This window comes from Lycium barbarum, chromosome 6 (genome assembly GCF_019175385.1).
Source record: "Lycium barbarum isolate Lr01 chromosome 6, ASM1917538v2, whole genome shotgun sequence".
NCBI classification, from domain to species: Eukaryota; Viridiplantae; Streptophyta; class Magnoliopsida; order Solanales; family Solanaceae; genus Lycium; species Lycium barbarum.
The window spans coordinates 21,219,361-21,242,475 of NC_083342.1; the positions used below are offsets into that span (position 1 = coordinate 21,219,361).

Sequence of the window (23,115 nt, forward strand, 5' to 3'; positions counted from 1 at the left end):
TTTGCCAAACCTAAAGAAAAAAATCCCTTTAGCTCCAGGTACTTTTGGTTGGCCTATTATTGGAGAAACCATCCAATTCCTTAAAGCACTTCACTATGGATTGGTGCGGGAGTTTGTTAAAGAAAGAACCAAGAAACACAACTCAAATGTATTCAAAACCTCTTTATTTGGCCAAAAATTTGCTATTTTTTCAGGTCCCGCAGCTAACAAATTCATATTCACCAGAGGCAATAATCTTTTGATTGGTTGGAGACCTAATTCTGTCCAAAAACTTTTCCCTTCTACATCATTTGTCCCTATAGAACATGACACCAAAAGGGCACAAAATGTTATAAGCTGTTTCTTGAACTCACAAAATGTTGATAAACTCATTAGTACTATGGACTCTATGTCACATTTACACTTGGAAAATCATTTAAAGGGGAAGGATGAAGTGATAGTGTATGATCTAATGAAGTTATTCATTTTGTCCCTTTCTATTCGAGTCTTTATGGGCATCGAAGACTCGGATAAAATCTTGAATCTCTATGAAAAATTTAATATTTTCACGCAAGGTCTTTTGGTAGTGGACATCAATTTTCCTGGTACAACATTTTATAAGGCAATGAAAGCTGGGAATGAATTACGGAAAGAAATGAAGGCTATTATTAAAGAAAGAAGAGCTGAATTACTAGAGAATCTAGATTTGTCCAAGGTTGATGTGTTAACACAAGTGATTACTGAACAAGATGAAAATGGAAAGTACATGACAGAGGTTGAAATGACTGATAAAGTGTTTGGCTTTCTCATTGGTAGTTACCATACTACTTCTACAACTATTACTTTGACCATGAAGTACCTTAAAGAGAAGCATGAGTTCTTCCATGAAATAATGGAAGGTATTTCTTTCACTTCAAAATAAAAACTTGCACCATTTATTACCATTAGTTAAGCAAAAATAGGAGAGTTGAGTTGAAGAACCGTTGGTCCGAGACCATTGGGCATTTGGTTTATCCATTTTTTTTAATCTAAACACCTTATTAAGGTTTTGACCTGCTGAACATTTGATTTATGCTGTAAGTGTGCTTATTGAACACATATTGCTAACATGATATAGTGCATGTACCACACTTATTTGGAAAGCGTGAGAGGCCATAATATATTTTAAAAAATTTGTTCTCTTTCTTCGAGCCCGTATAGATTAGCTGATATAGTAAATAGATGATAAGCCTTATGTGTTGATAAGCATTTAGTACTTTTAAGTGCTGAAATTAATTTTATAAATAAGCAATATGTATAGATAAAAGTGTTGAAACTAATATAAGCAGGTGATGTATTAGGTAATAATGCTGATAAGCTGCTTTTTTGATAAAATGACTAAAATATCCTCTCTTTTTTATAAGAAATTATAAATTTTAAAGTATCTTTGCAACGAGAAGGATGAACGATGGATATGGAATGGAGAGGAAGTTAGTTATTTAGTTTTGAAAAAGACACTTTAAGAATTAAAAAAAATATATTAAAAATAAAATAGTAAATATCTTGCTAAAAGTAAAAAGTGTTTATAAGCTGAAAAACAATAAGTTTTTAGGAGTGACCGACTCCACCACAATCCACCTTATTCCTTCTCCCTTCTGGCTACCACCACCATCCACTCTTTCGGCCGCTTTCCCTTCCCCTTTCTCTTCCCATTCTTTCTCTCTCCACCACCTTGTCACCACTATACCTGCACCCCGTCCCTCTTTACTTGTCTTTTCTGGCCATCGTTGCACCACCAAATCAACCCTTTCTCTTCTTCTTCCTCACCCTTACATTTTTTCCTCTCTCCCTATCATCATTCAAGGGATACATAAATTTATATTACATCAAAAGTTCTAGGTTCAGATAATATGGTGAATGAACGTTGCATCCAGGGGCGGATCCATCCGTTAGGGTGGGGGTGGCATGGCACTCCCTAGATTGATAAATTTTTCATATACCTATGTTGCAATATGCTTAAACTAGGTTAAATATTTGACCTTGTCACCCCCAGTCACAAATTAGACAAAGGTATCATGGCTGATAGACATAAGTTCGAATCTATCTTGAACATTTTCCGACTCCCGTTTTTTCTTTGTTCTTTTTAGTTCCTTTGTACCAGTCATTTCCCTTTTCGGCTCTCCCAATTTTCTATTTATCTTTTTATTATTTATTTTGTCTTTCCTCTATTCTACTCCCTCCGTTCCATAATAAGTGGTTTTTTTAGTTTATGCATACCCCTTAAGATAGTGCTCACTCCTAGAAAATTTGGAGTGTTTTTACTAACTTACCCCTAATTAAATGCCTAGAAAAACAAAAGCTTAATGATCTTGAAAATGTAAATAAGGGTAATTTTGGAAGAACAAGATCAATTTCTTCTTGAAATCTTAAAGCACCACTTATTTTGAAATAAAAGGAAAATCCTAAACAACCACTTATCATGAAACGGATGGAGTATTATTTTATCTGTGATCTCTAGCGAGAACACACAAAATAGAACCTTCAAAATCCCTTAAATCAAGTATTTCTCTTAATCTCAAATCTGTGAGTATTTAAATCGAAAATTGGGTCTCAATGGGAATTTTGGATTGAGATCAAAATTCATTTTTTTTTATAATTTCTTTTGTTTATTAGTCCCTCCGTCCATGTTTACTTGTCTATAGTTGACTTGGGACACTCTTAATAAGCAATAAATAAAATGAGAAATGAATTGGAGTACTTAATAATAAGGGTAAAATAGGTATAAACTGGTAAATTATGTCTTGGTTTTTCAAACTATACAACTTACAAGTAAAAGTGAACTTCTATTTTTAATATAGTGGACAAATAAAAATGGATGGAGGGAGAGTACTATAAAAATTTGTGATATTCTATAATTATTAAATTCAATTTAAATCATTTTACTACTTAAATTGTGATGGAAATTTCATAAGCATTGCTTAGGAAAAACATGAAATTTATGATTTATTTTTAAGAACTTGTAATTTATCTAATTCTACATTTACTTATGGGGTGTAATTACCTATTGAAGAGTTTTTCTATTATTTTTCTTAATTCAATTGGTGTAATTTCCTTATTGAAGATGTAATTTTACTTGTGCAAGTTCATTTTTTAATATATATAAAAGATGTAAGTCCCTTGGTGAAAATGTTGTTTTTACTTCTGTTGTTAATGGGTGTAATTCCTTGTTTAAGATGCTAATTATGCTCGTTTCTTAATTTTTGAGATGTAATTTTCATATGTGTAAATAAAAAAGGCCTATTAAGTTAACCTGAATAAACTCAAAAGAGATGGATCCTACCCAAATACATATTCCTAACAAAATATATATTGAAGAAAATTGTGGCACCCACCACCTTCAAATCTTAAATCCGCCTCTGGTTGCATCCGCCACTACATTTACATACCCTTCCTTTTCCTTCTTGCGTCAGGATAACTGGAAGTGTCATCGAAGAAAAACTTTAATTTTTTGGGTGGGGACAATGTGAGGGGGGCAGACAGTGATTGGTGTCTTTTAGGTGTGAACCTCATGCTAAGGGTGTCAAGTGGGCCGGGCCAGCCCCAACCCGGCCCGGTAAACCCGGCCCACCACCGGCCCGGCCCAAGCCCAGTAATAGGTGTAAGGGGCTGGGCTAGGTGGGTTTTATTAGGGGGCTGGGCCGGACAAGGTGGACAGCCCACCAGCCCGGCCCACCATAAGCCCGGGTGATGGCCACCGGGGCACCGGCCCGGCCCAGCCCGGCCCATTTCAAATTAAAAAAAAAAAGATAAGTATTACATTTATTACTAATAATAAGTATTTTAAAAACATTGTATCCCAATAAAATAGTTGTAGCTATAATTGTGGGATTCTTAAAATTTTGGAAGCAAATATATGAAATATTTATTAATTATTCAAACCATAGTTAGAATCTTACTTTAGTTAATTAAAACTTAACCATTAATTTTAACTCATGTAATAGGCTGACAAAATCAGTGAAATGACAAGCCTCTGAAATTGCTGATGCGTGAAATAAATCAAATACCCCTTTTAAGTTACTATCTTGCTGTTGGCTTACACAAGTTCAAAAATATTTCAATAGGTTATACAGTATACTATATAATAATATAAACTATTAGTTATATATATAATAATATATTAATATAATCTTATTAGTTTCAAATATTTTATATATAATAATAATTAAATATTTTTTAGCATATTGAAATGTCTCCACCGATGATGGAGACGTGACAATCTGCACATGACATTAGGACTTAGGATCAGATGAGATAATTAAATTAAGAACTTTGGTTTAGTATCAAAACTCATGTGCATTGTTTCCATTTAGTTTCCATTTAGATGAGTAGGAAATTTAGAGAAAGAGGAGAGTAGGGAATTGTGAGATAATATGGAGAAGAATGAATGGTATTTATAGTTAGAAAATAGGGCCAAAGTATAATTTAAGGAACTTGAAGGTTAAAATAAAGTTGACAACAACTAGATTTTAAAGTATTAAACTTAATAAATTTTAGCATTAGAATTTTTTTTTAAAATAATTAAAATCCGGCTCGGCCCACTAACTAAAACCCGACCCGACCCACTAACTAAAACTTGGCCCGACCCACTAACTAAAATCCAGCCCGGCCCACTAACGGGCCCGGTTAGCCCGACGTGTAGCCCCTATCCGAGGTGGGCTGGGCCGGACACCCTTTCCCTCTCCAAGCCCGGCCCCCAGCCCGGCCCACTTAACTTACGGCCCGGCCCTAACCCGGCCCCTTGTGGCCCACATTTAAATGGCCCGGCCCGGCCCACTTGACACCCCTGTGCATGGAATTTCATGCTTTGGACAACTATACAAAATGTGTTCAATAGGCAAATTTTCAATAAATGTAAGGTGTTCAATAAGTCAGATTATTAGTTAGATTATTAGTTAATTAATCTTCTAGATGAACCTTTTTTTGCGTGTTTGAGGGGTCATTGATGTATTCCACCAGGATTTCTTACATCATGAAGTAACAGTTAACCAAATATTTATACTACTATAGCGCAATTAATATGTTTTAGAAGGTTATGTATCTGATTTTTCTAGGGGTATAGATTATGTACACGGATACTATAAATAATTATTACATCATTAGTATCGGCTACTTTATTTTTCTATTTATCATATCATACTAATTACGTAGAGCGTTTTATGTTATTATAAGTCAACTTAATTTTAATGTGTAACAAAATATTACACTATCAGTGTAAAAAAATTTACAATATCATGTTATTTTATTTGTTATAGCATAAAACCTCCCTTATTTCCAATATTACAAATCCCACTATTTATAGAAGGTTATTTGTAGTTATCTTTTTGATGATCTGATAGTTAAAGTTTTCCTTACATTGTCGGTGTATATGTTAAACACTTTCACGTATTTATTATGTACAATTATCTATAAACACCTTTTAAAATGCAGAGCACAATGAGATTTCAAGGAATATGATGCCAAGGAAAGTGCTGTGCTGTGATGACATTCAGAAAATGAAGAAAACTTGGAACTTTGTGAATGAAGTATTAAGAGACACACCAGTTCTGCAAGGTACTTTCAGAGAAGTCATAGAGGACGCCATCACTTATGATGGCTTCCTCATACCAAAAGGATGGAAGGTACATTTCGACCTTCTAATTAAAATGTATGTAATTAAATAATTAAATGGATACTGTGATTTTTGTCATGCAGCAAGTAATAAATTACTTCATCGTTAGGGGCAGAGCTAGATACCAAGGTATGGGTTCGATGGAACCCAATAACCTTCATCCAAGTATTGAATTTGTCTTAAAAAAATTCATTTCATATGTACAAATTATTAATCTAGAACTTAGTAACTTAAAAGGGTTAGAATCCTGAACCCATAAGCTTCAAATTCTAGTTCCGCCTTTGTTCATCGTCCCAAAATGTGAGGCCAAATGGACATTTGGCATATCTTAATTCAAAAAAACTACATAGTCCGTGAAGTGAGGATTAATGTTCAAACCATATAAAAAGATTATAACTCGTACTCTCAATGAATGTAGAAATCTAACAGAAGCATCATAGGTTAACCACCAATTTTGAATGCTAAGATTTATACTTGGAGAAGATTTCAACTTGTAATACTTATCATAGAGATTTACTAATAGTTTAATATATTATAACATGTTAGCTATATACTATGTTTTATTAGATTATCAGCTAATGCTTATCATATTAATCTTTCTATAACTATCAATAATTAGTCAATACATGACTCATGTGATGAATATAATATACTATAGTTTTAAAATCCCATTTCAGTAACTCATTTTTTCTCATTTGACATTTCTGAGTATTCTTTGCTTGATCTAAGTATGCTATCAAATCAAATATGCAGATATATTTGAGTTTTGGAGCTACACAGAAGAATGGTGAATACTTCCCAAACCCTACAAAGTTTGATCCTTCTAGATTTGAAGGAAATGGACTAGTTCCTTACACATCAGTTTCATTTGGTGGAGGACATAAAATGTGTCCTGGAAAAGAGTTTGCAAGAATATTGATTCTTGTTTTCCTTCATCATGTACTCAAAAATTTTAGGTGGGAAGCTAAGGTTCCTTCAGAAATGATATTGAGGCCTTTTTTCCTAGAACCCATCCCAACAGATGGATATCCTGTTACCCTTTATAATGTGTAAGCTTTACTCACACACACACACAAACCAGTTAATTTCCTTGTAGTATATGTTTCTTCTTCATCAATAAAACTAAGGATGTCGTTATAAGTTCATTTACAATAAAACAATTCCTGAAGTTTGATTGTATTTGTCCTAATACGTGTTTTCTATCGCGGACAACAGGTTGTGTACATGAAATGAATGAATAAAGACATTACTCCTGTGTGGTCCTTTGTCTACACCTATTTGTGCTTCTTTGGTGTTTCACTTTTTCTGGAAAAATTATTCACTTTATTTGAAAATCAAAATTTGGCCATGAAAATTCACATTCTTTCTAGTTTTCAAATTCAGAGGTCCTATATGTAGTTATGCTAATCAGCCAACAGTCAAGAAAAGTGAAGAAGCTCAAGTCCTCACATTTTGAAATGCACACAGTCAAGTCATGATACAACTTGAAGTTGTTTTTAAAAACACTTAAAATCTTGTTTTCACTTTTTTCACTCATAAAACATTCAAACAACTAAATATATATATATATATATATATATAAAAAAACTATAACCAAACACAACTCCAACTTCACAAATTCCAAATAAAGTGAAAAATATTGTGTTTCTATGGCCAAACGCCTACATAGTATCAGAAGCCAGCTCGACCTCCTCTGCTTCTTTTGAATCTTCAAAAATTTCCTCTCTTCTTCCTCACCTTCAATACTTAATCATGTGCATCACTTCATCTCCAACAAACTGACGGCTACAAATTATTTATTTAGGCCCCATGCAACTATTAATTACCTTTCCTTCGTGGACAAAATATCTATGATTATATCGGTGGAAGCGACCCATGTCCACCACGCCGTACATCTCCCGAAGGTACTAACGTATCAAAACCAAGCCCAGCATATACTCAATGGATACAACAAGATGAAATGATCTTGAGTCTTCTAGCCTCGTCCCTTGCTGAAGAAAACTGTCAATAGCCATATTGGTCTGAACATCTCGAAAACAGTCTAGGATGCTTTTGCAGCTGTTTTATCTTCTACATCCAACAGATGGATCCTTAATCTTCACATGCAACTTCAAAGCTTGACACAAGATCTTACTGTCTGAACATCTCGAAAACAGTCTAGGATGCTTTTGCAGCTGTTTTATCTTCTACATCCAACACATGGATCCTTAATCTTCACATGCAACTTCAAAGCTTGACACAAGATCTTACTGTCACTCAATAATTACACAAGGCCGAACTCATTTCTTATGAATTAGTTGTTGCTGGAGGACCTCTTTGTTGGGTTTAATTGATAGGTTGAATGGGAAATGGAGGGAAAAGAAGTGGAGGGAAAAATGAGTTGTTCCTCTTGCTTTATGAAATAATCATTTGTCCCTCATAGGTGGTGGAAAGAAAAGTTCTCCTACTTAAAAGTAGTTGCTAAATGGTCAAGAAGAGGGTCTCCCCTCGCGTTGTTGTCGTCGCTCGGCTTGATTGATAATGTTTTTGGACCAAAATTCCTTTAATTTTAATTATTTAATTAATTAATTAATTAATTAAATATCCTGACCCGCGACCCATCCCGTTTTCTTTCTTTCCCGGATGAATTTAAAACATTTCCCTTCGTTTTTTCAACGGAATTTTTCTGAAAGGTTGCAAACTTTTCTGAAAAGTTGCAAACCTTTTCCCAAATGATCTGATTGATTGATAATCTTTTTGGTCCAAATTTCCTTTAATTTTAATTATTTAATTAATTAATTAAAGATCCTGACCCGCAACCCGACCCGATTTCTTTCTTTCCCGTATTAATTTAAAACATTTCCCTCCGTTTTTTCAACGGAATTTTTTTGAAAAGTTGCAAACCTTTTCCCAAACAGGCTATATATTTCTGTTGATCCTCAGAATTTTTCCTTACGAAATTTTCTAATATTCATCTTCTTCTTTCTCTGCACTTCTTAAAAACTCTCGTGTGATATACTACCTTCGAGTGGTTCATAGTCACCTGAATTTGTTGTACCGCTATTTTGGTGAGTAAATCGTTTTATCCTGGGAGGAAAGATTCCAAAACCTTGGTACATTGAGGGGAATAATTTCCTTAAGGACACACTGTGAATTCAGTGGGCTCGATTTGGTTTTCCATATACTATTTATATTATTTTTCAGTTTCTGTTAATTTCGTTTTCTACAGTTTTGCAGAAACTGGACAGATTCAATTTTCTGTTTCAGGAATTAGTCTAACTTACTGGTTCAAAGTATTCTTTGCAATACAGATTTAATAACACTCTTTCTGTTGCTAACCACAACATTTACATTTTCAAGGGGCTAAGATCCGAATTTAAAGACATTGTTACCATACTATTTGCACGACATGAGCCAGTCAAGTTTTCTAAACTTTACAGCCTTCTTTTGAACCATGAATTTATTAATGGTTCATCCATATCGACTATGTTTCTTTCATATACTACACCACAAGATCCCCCAGGGTCGAGGCAGATCCTATAGAGGATGTAGTGGAAGAGGTGGCCACTCTTATGATTCACGAAATTATTCACCCAACACAAAAGTGTCAGATTTGCAACGGCAGTAACCATCTTGCTTCAACCTGTTTCCAACGCTACAGTCCCAATATGAACCCTGGAGCTTATCAATTACACCAAGCTCCATTACTTGCCGCTCAATTAGTGGTTCCCCGACATAGGTGTTTACTTAATTCCCCTTGGCCCGAATCCCACCACCAACTTTCACCATGTTGATAGTTGTAAGGGTCGAATCAAGTTCATATTGGCAGTGGTCCTGACTTGCTTTCTTTGTGTTTCAATAAGAGGATATCAATATCGACAACAAGAAATTTTGGACCTGATACAACAATCAAAAAGGGCAAAAGGACATACACAAGAATGTCATATATAAAAACATATTATAGGTGAAAATAACGGGATAATATATGCTGGTACCTTATAAAGTAAACGTAGTACTAAATATTATCTGACCAGCTTCATTTTTTCGTTCATCTTGGCAAGTTAAGATGATATGAAATCAATATTTTGAATTCGAGAAAAAGCTTGATCACTAGAATAGTACCAATGGTCATAAGATATTGGTTGCATAGCCTAATAGACATTTTTAGTGATAGCAATATCTCATCTCCCCTTTCTCCCTACCACACATGATTTCATATAGACATCTCTACTTGTTCATAAGGTGACCAGATAGACATCTCTATTTGTAAGATAGGCATATAAACTTATAAGGTGACCAGATAGACACTTAAACTTACTCGAAGTGTATTTTTCAAGTTTTTCAGTTGTTTTGAAAACAAAAACTATATTTTTCAAACACTCACAATTTTCATGGCCAAACAAGCCCTAAATATATCACAAAATATTTTTTTTAAAATGCAAAAATAAGGCAAACGCATATACATGAGACTATAAATGTGCACTTAAACCAATAAATACTCGTTAATCGCAATTTTGCAGCTTTCAATTAACTCGGATTTTTTTTTTACACTTGAATAATTAAAAAACAATAACTTTAACCAATAAAAATCCTTAAAAAAATAAATTTCAAATTAAGAAATTTCTAAGTTCAGTATTTCAAGTGTAAAAGAAATTTCAAATTAAGAAAACTGTAAAGCCGAGAAGAAAATCCTTAAAAAAAAGAAATTTCTTAATTTGAAATTTCCTTTTTTAAGGATTTTTATTGGTTAAAGTTATTGTTTTTTAATTATTCAAGTGTAAAAAAAAATCCGAGTTAATTGAAAGCTGCAAAATTGCGATTAACGAGTATTTATTGGTTTAAGTGCACATTTATAGTCTCATGTATATGCGTTTGCCTTATTTTTGCATTTTAAAAAAAATATTTTGTGATATATTTAGGGCTTGTTTGGCCATGAAAATTGTGAGTGTTTGAAAAATATAGTTTTTGTTTTCAAAACAACTGAAAAACTTGAAAAATACACTTTGAGTAAGTTTAAGTGTCTATCTGGTCACCTTATAAGTTTATATGCCTATCTTACAAAACATGCCAAGTTTAAGGGTCCATCTGGGTATTAAGCCTATATAAAAACATATTATAGGTGAAAATAACGGGATAATATATGCTGGTACCTTATAAAGTAAACGTAGTACTAAATATTATCTGACCAGCTTCATTTTTTCGTTCATCTTGGCAAGTTAAGATGATATGAAATCAATATTTTGAATTCGAGAAAAAGCTTGATCACTAGAATAGTACCAATGGTCATAAGATATTGGTTGCATAGCCTAATAGACATTTTTAGTGATAGCAATATCTCATCTCCCCTTTCTCCCTACCACACATGATTTCATATAGACATCTCTACTTGTTCAAAGCCAATCTCCACTCTTTTAATCATTGACCAAGCTTATTTGACATTAATTTAGTCAAGCTGGACAAAGTTTGTGTAACGCATGCAGAGTGATAAAAGTGATTATGATTAAAAGGCGGATTAAAATTAAAAAATATATGAATAAAAAGAAAAAAGTAAAGTAAAATAAAAAAGTTTAATATAAAATAAATTTTCCCACCACTCCCTCATTTTCTTCTCTTTCTCAGTTCTCACCAACACCTTCGGTCGGTCCCAACCCCTTCCTCTCCCTCCCTTTTTCCCTCCACTAGCACAGCAAAATAGCACAATAAATGCAACCGGTTATGAAATATAATGTAAAAATATGGAAGATTTTGTGGCTAGATTCCATATCGATTCGTGGAAATTATGATACGACTTTGCTCAACCAGGGACGGATCTAGGGGCTGGAAGGGTGTTCACCCAAATTTCCTCCTCAAAAAATTACATTATATATATATATATATATATATATTGAATCCCTAAACGCAAGATTTAAGGTTAGCTTAGTGGTTTAGGGGATACAAATTCACCTTGAGTTTCCAAATTCAAATTCGATACATTATAATGCAATTACATTTTTATTTTTCGAACCTCCTTAATGAAAATCCTGAATAAGTCATTCTCTCCCCCTCAGAATATCTAAACATTTTTTAAAAGAAGCATAGGCAGTAATGTAATATTATTTTGAGTTATTAGTTGATAAATTATAATAATATTATCATTTGCCATTTTTTATTACTTTCAGTTTGTTATTTTAGCAATGCACCGAGACACAAGAGGGAGTGAATTGTGTCTTGTCCGATTTTTGCGAGTTAAAGAACTTGTTTTTTCACCGTCATTAAACTAAACACTAACAGAAAGTAAAGGGCAGAAATTAAAGTACAAAAGTAGTTTTACGTGGAAAATTTCTTGGTCAAGGGAATAACAAAATCACGATAACTTCACTAGCTTCAAGAGCAGTTTAGGTTACAACTCTATAACCAAAGGAACTATAAACTTTAGTACCTTAAACCCCTACAGTCAATCAAATTGCAGCTACCACTTCAAGACTATACTCCTATATAGACAGGTAAACAAACTCCAAACTTGATCATCTATAATAATACTTCTCGAAAGCAAAATAAGTTGCAATTCATAACAAAAGACTCAAGCTTAACAACTTAAGGACTACGCAGAATTTTTCCTCCGGTCCTCCGGAACAAGTTCTTTCATTGTGCAACTTGACTCCTTCACAATACGTATTTGCTATAGTTGCTATTTGCCAAGAGTAAATTTAATATCTGTGTGAAATAACATAAGCCTCAATAGCAGCAATGTGGTGCTTTATATAGGAGTGAGATTGGCCGAATTTTTCTACACTTTACTCTCCAAAATAAAAAATATTTCGGTGAAGTAAATCCAATCCTACTTGGACTTGGTTTCGTTATTAGCTTTGACCTCCAGACGCTCTCTTCTATTTTCCTAAATCTATCCTTTTATGCAAGTACAATAATATTTTCCTATTGTACATGAATTCCTTGATGAAATGTGTGTGGCCCATAAAATAACTTCTTAAGGAATCCTACTTGCTATAGGAATCAGCTTCGCAACTTCTGATCAGCAGTTGTCTAAGGACCTGATTCTTTTGTTATTTATGTAACACTCTTGCAATCTAGTTAGTAGCATAACCAGTTTCTCCAAGAGACTTGGTTCTTTTGTAGTTGTTTGTTAATCACCAAAACCAATTTAACCTCAGCTCAACACAGTTTTCCAACAATTTAGTGAAATAGTTTAACCAAACAAATTCGATTATAGACCAAGACAGAAATAGACTTGAACATGACCTGCAACTCCACAACATGCAAAATCTTGATTATACCAATAATTTATACCATAAAAGTTCACAACAACAACATAGATTAAAAAAATTCATGTTAAAAAAAAATCAGAACACAACATAGCAAACCACAACAACTTAAGGAAACAAATCACATTCAATTGTATGTGACAAATCATTTGGGTAGGTGGTCTTCTTGTTGCTATATATTTTACAAATTGTGATTTTATATATCTTCTTCCTGAATACAGATGCTTCCTTAATATCCATAGTATGACTTCGGCCCCTTTTGCATGGTCAAAGATTATTTTTTATGAAAACTAACATCAATGCATTTACAATCGTCTTCATAATCATTAATGTTGCCCACGAAAAAAATCTATATTGTCAAGAAGACTACGTTTGAGTTGTGTTGTAGCATACTGTGTTTAACAAAATTTAGTGAAACCATAGACAGTGTCGTCATAATTTTCTTGATAATGACTATTTATAGATTCCTTAAAATCATCCTCTTGAGTATATTCTTGATATGATCCCAACAAGCTCAAAACCCTTCACTAGGAGTCAAGCCAAGGAGCTTCAAGCCCTTCAAACCATGTTCATGCAAAGGGAGGCTTTAAAGAACCTTGGAGACCAACACACAAGAGTCCACAACATTTGGATGATCGTGTGGAACAAGAAGAAAGAAGGATTGCAAGATGTGGCCAAGAATGCGGCACCACAACCTCAGTATGCGATCGCAAACCCGATCGTATCCCAACCAGTGACTGAGACAAAATGCCACTAAATGTGGCCACAATGCGACACTGCAAACTCAGTATGCAACCACATATGTGACTGCATCCCGAGTTTCCCTTAATTAATTTTGGGCTTTCTTCTAAGTCAAACTAAGGTCACTCTTGGGCCTAGTTGTAATAAGCCTAGACTATAAATAGTACCTCTTAAGCTTAGAATAGCTTAGCTTCAATATTGATTGAAAACTCATATATTTTGAGAGATTGTTTAGTGATAGATTAATATAGTTTGTTTGATTGACTAAGTGTAGTTTCTTAGTTGCTAATTGAACCTTTTTCCATTGAGTTCATACTGGATTGTTCATTTCTGGAATTAAAATTGGGTCTTGAATTCAAATAGTGTAGGTTCCTTGATTGAATCCAATTGGGAGGGTTTAGGTTTAGTATACCTAAGTTTGCCCATAGATTCATTATCAAGTGGGTCTTGCCTCTTTATCCTATTATCTTCTCATCCCCAGTTCTCATCTTAATTTCAATTTCTGCATTTTGTTTATTTTGATTTCTAGAGTTTCCAATTAGGTTTATATCAATTCTTCAACGAATGGGGGTGGTGATGCTGCATTGTGGCATGCATTTGGATCTCTGATAAAACTCTCAACCACATTATTCTTAGAATGGTCCTATATAAAACCATCTCTCACAATATTAAGAAGATATAAGCGGACATGATAATTTGTCTTTATGAACGCAGGAGCTACTTTTTCCCTTGCAGACGCAGCACTAATTGTATAACAAATTGGCACATTGCTCAGGGAGCATTTTAGCTGACCATTTTCAATGACGCTTTCAACCAACTGTTCATATGTACATTACCTCAGAATCTCAACTGATATTGCCACCTTTGTTCTCGAACGCCAAATCTAGCAATTTGAAGTCTCCACCTATTCGCTGAAATACTCTCTGCCTACTACTATATTGCCCTCCATACTAGCTAGACTAAAGCTAATAAAATAGTAACTCTTCTATAATAAACTAAGAATGTCCTCAACCTAATTGATGCACAAGAATGATCTCGAATGGAATTTGTTAGTCTAGGAGCTAGTAGCTCGAAGAAGATGACTGCTTGGTTCAGGGTTTAACCGAGAATTAAGCTAAAAGAGAGAATATATTTTAGAACGAAAAAGAGTAACTTGTATTATTATTATTATTATCATGAATGAGATATGTGTACATTTACATTGTGTATATATTGATCTACATAATTGAAATGAAGCTTGAATCACAACTGTTGTTGCTAGCTGTCACTAACAGACACTAACAGTTACCAACCAACTTCCTGAATTGCCTAACCAACTTTGTGAAACTGTCTAACTAACTCTAACTGTCACTGTTTGCTTCTTCAATCTTTATCCGGCTCACTCAATCTTGTATCAATACCCCCTAATTGAAGAACACCCTTGTCCTCAAGGGTGAAATGAGGGAAATTTGTGATGTAACTCAGTAATATACTCCCAAGTAGCTTGGCTATGATCAATGCCAGTCCATTTAACTAAGACTTAACAAAAAACCTTATTACCCTTCTTGACCATTCTCCTATCCAAAATAAACTCAGGTAAAGGACAATATGGACTAGAAATGTGCAAAACTGGAGGATAATTTATAACAGCTGGAACCTAATAATACTTCTTAAGTTGGGAAACATGAAATGTGTACTGAATAAGAATATCAGAAGGCAGTAATAACTTGTAAGCAACACCCCAATCCTGGTGTTTATTGGCCATGTCCTACATTATTTGCTGAGCTCTAGCTAAATGAAATTTTAGGAGTTCAATAACAACTTCCCTTGCATCCAAAGACCTGTCCACCATATCAGAACTTGCTTCACCAGCCAAATAAGGTAGATGAATAGGAGACTTTTGACCATATAAAATCTCATAAGGTGAACACTTAATTGCTGAATGATAAGTGGTATTGTACCATCACTCAACAAGGGGTAAATAAGTAACCCATTCTAGTGGATTATCAGAACAAAAGCACCTAAGATAAGTCTCCAAAGTCCTGTTCAGCACCTCAGTTTGACCATCTGTCTAAGGGTGATAGGCAGTGGACTTATGCAATTTAACACCTTGTAATGTGAACAACTCTTGCCAAAAAGAACTTACGAAGATGGGATCCCTATCACTGGCAATTGTAGAAGGCATTCCATGTAGTTTAAACACATTATTCAAGAAACATTATGCTACAGACTGAGCAGTATAAGGGTGTTGTAAGTACATGAAGTGACTATATTTTCTCAATCTGTCAACTACTACCAAAATAACATCTTTTCCTTTTGACTTGGGCAACCCTTATATGAAATCCAAGCTGATATCAGTCCATACTCCCTCAGGAATAGGAAGAGGTTGTATCAGTCCAGGATAAGCTGCAGCATCATACTTGTGTCTCTGATAAATATCATATTTGTGAATATAATCTCTAACATCCTGAGCCATAGATTTCCAAAAAGAAAAAAAATTGTAACCTCTTAAATGTAGCATCCATGCCAGAATGCGCACCTTGGGCTGTAGCATGCCACAATTGAATGATATGAGTTCTTAACTGAGAATCATACCCTACCACCAATCTGCCCTTCCATCTGAGTTGAGAATGAATCCAAGTGAAGGATTTGTAAGGTTGTGCTTGCAGCTTGGTAATTATAGCTTGTAAACTAGCATCATTAACCCAAGATTGTTGAATTTGACTGAGTGGGGGACCATGAGATATAAGTAAGGAAATAGCCAATAATTCAGCACCTTGATTTGACAATGCCTTAGCAGCCTTGTTGTCAAGACCCTTATACTCAATAGAGAAATCAAAAGCCATAAGCTTTGAGATTCCAGCAACTTGGAAATCAGTGTGTATATTTTGCTCAAGCAAATGTCTTAAGGCTTTCTGATCAGTCCTCACCACAAAATGCCTTCCCAACAAGTAATGAGACCATTTAGTGACAGCAAAGATTAATGCCAATAATTCTCTATCATATGCACACATAGCCTGGTGCCTTGGTGCTAATGATTTATTGATATATGCAATTGAATGACCTTACTACATCAACACAGCACCAATACCCAATCCACTTGCATCAGTCTCAATTATGAAAGGCTTATCATAATCTGGCACTGCCAGTACAGGTGCAGTAACCAAAGCCTCGTTGAGTCTGATAAACGTTGTACTAGCAGCATCATTCCATCCAAAATTATCCTTCTTAAGCAACTCATGTAATGGTTTGCATATAACCCCTAAACCCTTGATGAACCTTCTGTAATTACTAGTTAATCCAATAAAACCCCTTAGTTGTTTGATAATCTTAGGCGTTTCTCAAGCTTGAACTGCTGAAATCTTATTGGGATTAGTAGCAACTCCTTTGGCACTGATATAATGGCCTAAGTATTCTACCTCAAGAACACCAAATGCACATTCAGAAGCTTTAGCATACAGTTGATGTTGCTTCATCAGTTCAAACACAGCTCTCAAATGATTCATATGTGCAGACAAATCCTTACTATTAATCAGTATATCATCAAAGAAAACCAACACAGATTTCCTAAGTAAAGGTTTGAAAACTGAGTTCATACGGCTCTGAAATGAGGATGGTGCATTAGTTAAACCAAATGGCATAACAAGAAACTCATAGTGGCCTTTATGAGTTTTAAAAGTTGTTTTATGAGAATCAGATTCATCCATTCTAAGTTGGTGATATCCAACTCTAAGGTCAATTTTAGAAAACACCACAAATCCTCCCAATTCATCTAGCAAATCCTGAATAATAGGGATAGGAAACTTGTCTTTTACAATAAAGTGGTTCAAATCCCTATAATCCACACATAATCTCGAACTACCATCCTTTTTTCCTACCAAAACAACTGGTGAAGCATATGGACTGGTGCTATGTTGTATTACTCCTTGATCCAACATCTCTTGGACAAGTTTCTCAATAATATCCTTCTTTACCTCGGGATATCTATAAGGCCTCTTGCTAATAGGTGTTGCAGAAGCTATGAGTGGGATTCTATGGTCAAAAGGACCTTTGTGGGGTAATAGTGTAATTGGGATATCAAAAATACATTTATACTGATCCATCAATGAAGATAATGCAGATGGAATATGTCACGACCAGCTAGGGGCCGCGACGGCTACCCGGGGCTAACCGCCGAGCACCGCTCGCTCTACTACTCACCTCACTCGATTAATGCCCTTTTTATCATATTTATGCTCAAAGCATGGAAAAAATCATAGTTTATATGAAAACATAAATACTTTTACATATAGAGATCTTTGATATATTAAGAGAATAAGTGCACATATACATGAAACAAAAATGTGAGACCATATTACCCACACTGCGCATCTACGAGCCTCTACTGACATACTATACATGTAGACGGAACAAGACTCTGTCGTGCCCAAAATATATACATGTAGACCAAAAGAGGAATCATAAGCACCTCCGAACAATGGAGTGCTCTCAAACAGCTGACGACTACTAAGAATCTGGATCGAACTCGCCTCCTTGTCTACCTGTGGGCATGAACACAACATCCAAAGAAAAGGACGTCAGTACGAATATTGTACTGAGTATGAGAGGCATAAACAATGAAGAAAGACAACAATAATATAATGAGAGCATCAATACGAACATCTAAATCTGAATGATAATCATAAGAGAAGTGATGCATACTATCTTACTCATACTCATCATCATATCATAAATGCATGACATGCAAGCTGCCCGTCCATGTCGGAACGGTGTGATAATCAATAATATAAGCCCGCGTCCAGGCCTCCCGCGTCCGGGGTACCATCTCATGCCGCCCACTAGTGGTGTCTGCCCATGCCAAAAAGTCATGGTGTATCCGTATAGCTGCCCGCCTTAGCGGTGACTGCCCGGCCAACTAGGCACGGTGTAATATGCTCATGACATGCTTATCATAAAATACTTGTAATCATATGCTTATCATAAAATACTTGTAGTCATATGCTTATCATAAATACTTATGGTCATATGCCTATCATAATACATGCATAGGGCTTATGAACAACCTTACTCTACCGGGGTGACGTAAGGTCGTGATCCCCCGGTTCCATTATGGGGCAGTCATTGACATTCTGCCTCACCTTGAAGGAACTAGTACATAAGGTGAGTGTAAGAAATAAATGACATCATTATCAATATGGCATCATCTTATCGTACATCTTATCTTATATAGACATTTATGGATTTAGGCTTCTAGCTTTCTGGAATACATGGACTCATGAAGAGGAAAAGAACTTATACTTTAGGATTCATGCCATTTGAAAGAAAGGACTAGCCTCACATACCTTGTTCGCTTAGCTAAGATATTGTTCACTTGTTCTCCTTTAATGCCGCGTCGCTACCTTCACGAAAGAATTCGCATTAACGTTAGTTAGTCGACTTAAGGGAATGCATCACTAGTTCTAGAGAAAATTGGGCAGCACTTCCTTTATTTATACTACTTTTCCCATCGTCTATATCAATTCCTAATGCACACAATAACATCCACAATATTACAACCAACAACCATCATTCATATCTATTCACCATATTTCACCATTTTCCTCTAATTTTCCCACATTTATCCGTATAGGTCACTATCGTGTTTTCGCACATTTAATACTTGTTTCATGATAAAATCATCATTCATAATGTATTCATAATCATAACACTTCAATATTCATGATTCAATCCCACTATCATTCAATGGTGACACTATTCATCCATTCAAGACCCATTTTCCATATCCTTCTATCATTCAAGCTTCCTAACCTCCTAATACCTTAAATAATCATGATAAAGTCATGAAACATACCTTAGATAATAGTTGACCAAGTCTTGAGTTGGAATACTTCACTTTGACCAAACCCTAGTTCCACCTTCTATGGGATTTCTTGACTTAAATGATCCTTTTGATGTGTTCTTACACTAGGTTTTTGTGGATTGATGATATTGATCCTAAATTTCTACTTGAAGTCTTGTTTTGGAAGAGTGTGGAAGGTTCTAAAGAGAGAGAGGGTCGTGGAGTGTGAATGGGAAATGAAAATAATGAAACTTGGATCATATTTTATAAAATGCAAATCAGTCCCGATGCCATTTTACGGTCCATTATACGGTCCGTATAATTGACCGTAAAACTGATCAAGTGATCAGTCTTCTCTGTGTCAACTTGACGGTTTATTTTACGGGCCGTAAAACCATTTTACGGTCCGTATAATCTACCGTAAAACTCCCCCTTCAGCAATCTCTTTTGTGACACTTCTGCGGTTCATTATACGGCCGTAGAACCATTATACGGTCCGTATAATCGACCGTATAATCCACCAGTTCACTGAATCTTACTTCCTTCACTTCGTTTCATCTCCGATCCTTGTGGAAGCTTCTTAACAATTGTTCAACACTTCGATACCAATCTACGGAACGTTATCACTCGTCCCCCAAAACACCGCATACGCTATGTCCTTTGTTAGCCTATTCACTGTACACTAACGGAAAAAATTTCGAGGTGTAACAGAATATCAGTACCTTGAGCAACATGAATACTGTTATATTCAGCCTCTATATATGTGATGAGGGATAACATGAAGAACTGAACTTGATCTTCAGGTTTCTTGCCCTGGTGAACAAATTCAATGGTCCTATTACTGAAATCAAAGAGTATTCTTCCCAATGTATTCAACCACTGCACACCCAAAACTATATCCACATTTCCTAATGGTCGAATTAAGAAATTAGAAGTGAATGTAGTTCCTTACAACAACCATTGAAGGTCCTTACAAACTGAAGCAATTTGTACTTTTCTTCCATCTGCTACACTCACAAACTGCTCTACAATAAGCTTAGCTTTATAACCTAACTTTCTTACCACTCCCTCATCAATGAAATTATGAGTACTACAAGTATCTATGAGAACCTGTAATGGTTTCTTCTCATGATTTCCAGTTGATGGCCAATGACACTAGTAAATGCTTGTAATGAAATAGTCATACACTCATCAGGATTATCAACTCCTTCACTCTCATCAGGAAGTGGAATTATTTCCATGATCTCTTCACTATTTTCTGATTCTTCTCCTTCATTTACTTCTACCTGGAACAACTGCTTCTGGGCTTTACATACATGACCATGTACATATTTTTCATCACAAAGGAAACATAATCATTTTGCTCTTTTCTCATCCATCTCTGCTGCAGTTAACAATTTTCTCTCAAAATTGTTATTGTTGAATCTGTTGGATCTTTATTATAAGGTTTAAAAGGTTTCTTGAAAGAATTGTTGTTTGTTACTGGTTTCTGCTGGAAATTTTGGTATTTTGGAATGGTGGGATTTGGTAGTATAGGATTCTGGTTTTTACCATAAGGTCTAATTCCCCAAGATTGTGCTTAAGCATCAAAAACCTCTTCTTGTAATCTAGCAATCTTGTAAGCCTGCATTAATGTTCTTGGAGTTTGAATCTTGACTGATTTGTTTATTTCAGGTTTCAAACCACCTAAGAAACAACTTATGACATTTTCATTTGATAGATTCACCCCAGTCAATAATCTATCAAATTCAGCTTGATAACTCTTCACATTACCAGTTTGCTGTAAATTTTTAATAGCCTCCATTGGATCCTCAAACCCATCCCCAAATCTTTCATTCAAGGCCAATACATACTCAGTCCAAGTAGGATCACTTGCTACATTTCTAGATTTTAAGTAGGATCTATGCCAAGCAAATGCTTCACCATCTAGATGAATAGATGCTACTTTTACTCTTTGATTAAAAGCAATTTAATCCATAGAAAAAAATTGATCTACCTTGTACAACCATGTCCTCAAATCATGCCCAGAAAATCTTGGGAAATCCAATTTAAAATACCTAGTGAAATAGTTACCATTTGTTTCTCCTTGTTGTTCCTTTGCTAGATTCATTTGTCTTGATTCTCTTGAGCAGTCTCCTCTAATTGAAGATTCACCTCTGCAGTGTTCCATATCCTTGTTCTTGTTGTTCATTCCACCTAGGGTTTGTTTGATTTCAATTAATTCTTTATAGTTTGTGTGTTCCTGTCATTCATGCTAACCATTCCTTTCATTAATTTCTTCAACTGCTCTTGAATAGACAGGTCGGTTTATCTTCTATTTCTTCAAGTCTATCTTGGTTTTTGCTTCGAGTTAGTGTCATAATGTGCCAAGGATCAAGAGCTCTGATACCAATTGATGCACAAGAATGATCTCGAATGGAATTTGTTAGTCTAGGAGCTGGTAGCTCGAAGAAGATAACTACTTGTTCAGGGTTTAACCGAGAATTAAGCAAAAAGAGAGAATAGATTTTACAAAGAAGAAGAGTAACTTGTATTATTATCATGAATGAGATATCTGTACAATTACATTGTGTATATATTGATCTACAGAATTGAAATGAAGCTTGAATCACAACTGCTGTTGCTAGCTGTCACTAACAGACTCTAACAATTACCAACCAACTTCCTGAACTGCCTAACTAACTTTGTGAAACTGTCTAACTAACTCTAACTGTCACTGTTTGCTTCTTTAATCTTTTTCCAGCTCGCTCAATCTTGTATCACTAATGAACCTAATAGACTAGGCTAGTAAAAGGCGAAATCGTTTATAATAAATCTAGCAGACTGGTCCTAATATAGAAATTGTTTATTAAAAAAATTGTCAATTTCCAACATATCTGAAGAATTAGAAATTAAATCTTCACAAATGCAAAGCAATGATTTTAAAACTAGCCAGGTGAAAGTGTCGATAAATATATCTATTGCATTTAATGTCCAAACACTTGAACTTAAGAATTGGTGACCAATTTCGATGATTTGAAGGAAGCTTACAGGAATAAAATTGAAACAATCTAAGCAAGATGAAGGCACGAATAGAGGGAGATAAGGAGGATGAGTACTCGCAGGAAGAAGGAGCCGGGGTTGAATTTGAGTAATTTTACAATCTCAAATAAGTTAGGGGAAGGGAATTAATGATGGCAGTGGTGAAGAAGAAGAAGTAATTGTGGAAGCATATGGATTTTTCTATTTTGGACAAGTTATCAATAATTATACTTTGGACCACTTTTATATATATATATATATATATATATATATATATATATATATATATATATATATATATATATATATATATAAAATTGAGGTTTGATTTTGAACCTTAGATAAAGAGAGTTGAGTTAATTAGCACTAACCCTAAAAGAGGTCTAGGGATTAAAACTCTTTTTCTTTTTTTTTTTGCGCGGATTGCCCTTTATTTGGGGTGGTCTTTAATTTTTGCCCTTCAAATTGGTGGTCTTTAAATTTTACCCCTCCCCTAACACTCCAAGGTTGTGGGTTCGAATCCCAGCTCAGTTTAAAAAATAAATAAATCGCAAGGCAGAATTTTGGAAATTTTCCCAGCAAAATTCTGCCTGTGCAACCCAAATTCTGCGCTGAAGGCAGAATTTGCATGGGCAGAAATTCTGCCTGTGCGGGCCAAATTCTGCCTGAAG

The 23,115-nt window shown here is 34.9% G+C and overlaps 1 pseudogene; it reads left to right on the plus strand.

Annotated features, from left to right (window-relative positions):
• Positions 1-6,679, plus strand: LOC132599629 (beta-amyrin 28-monooxygenase-like; annotated as a pseudogene).
• Positions 6,680-23,115: the final 16,436 nt, after the last annotated feature.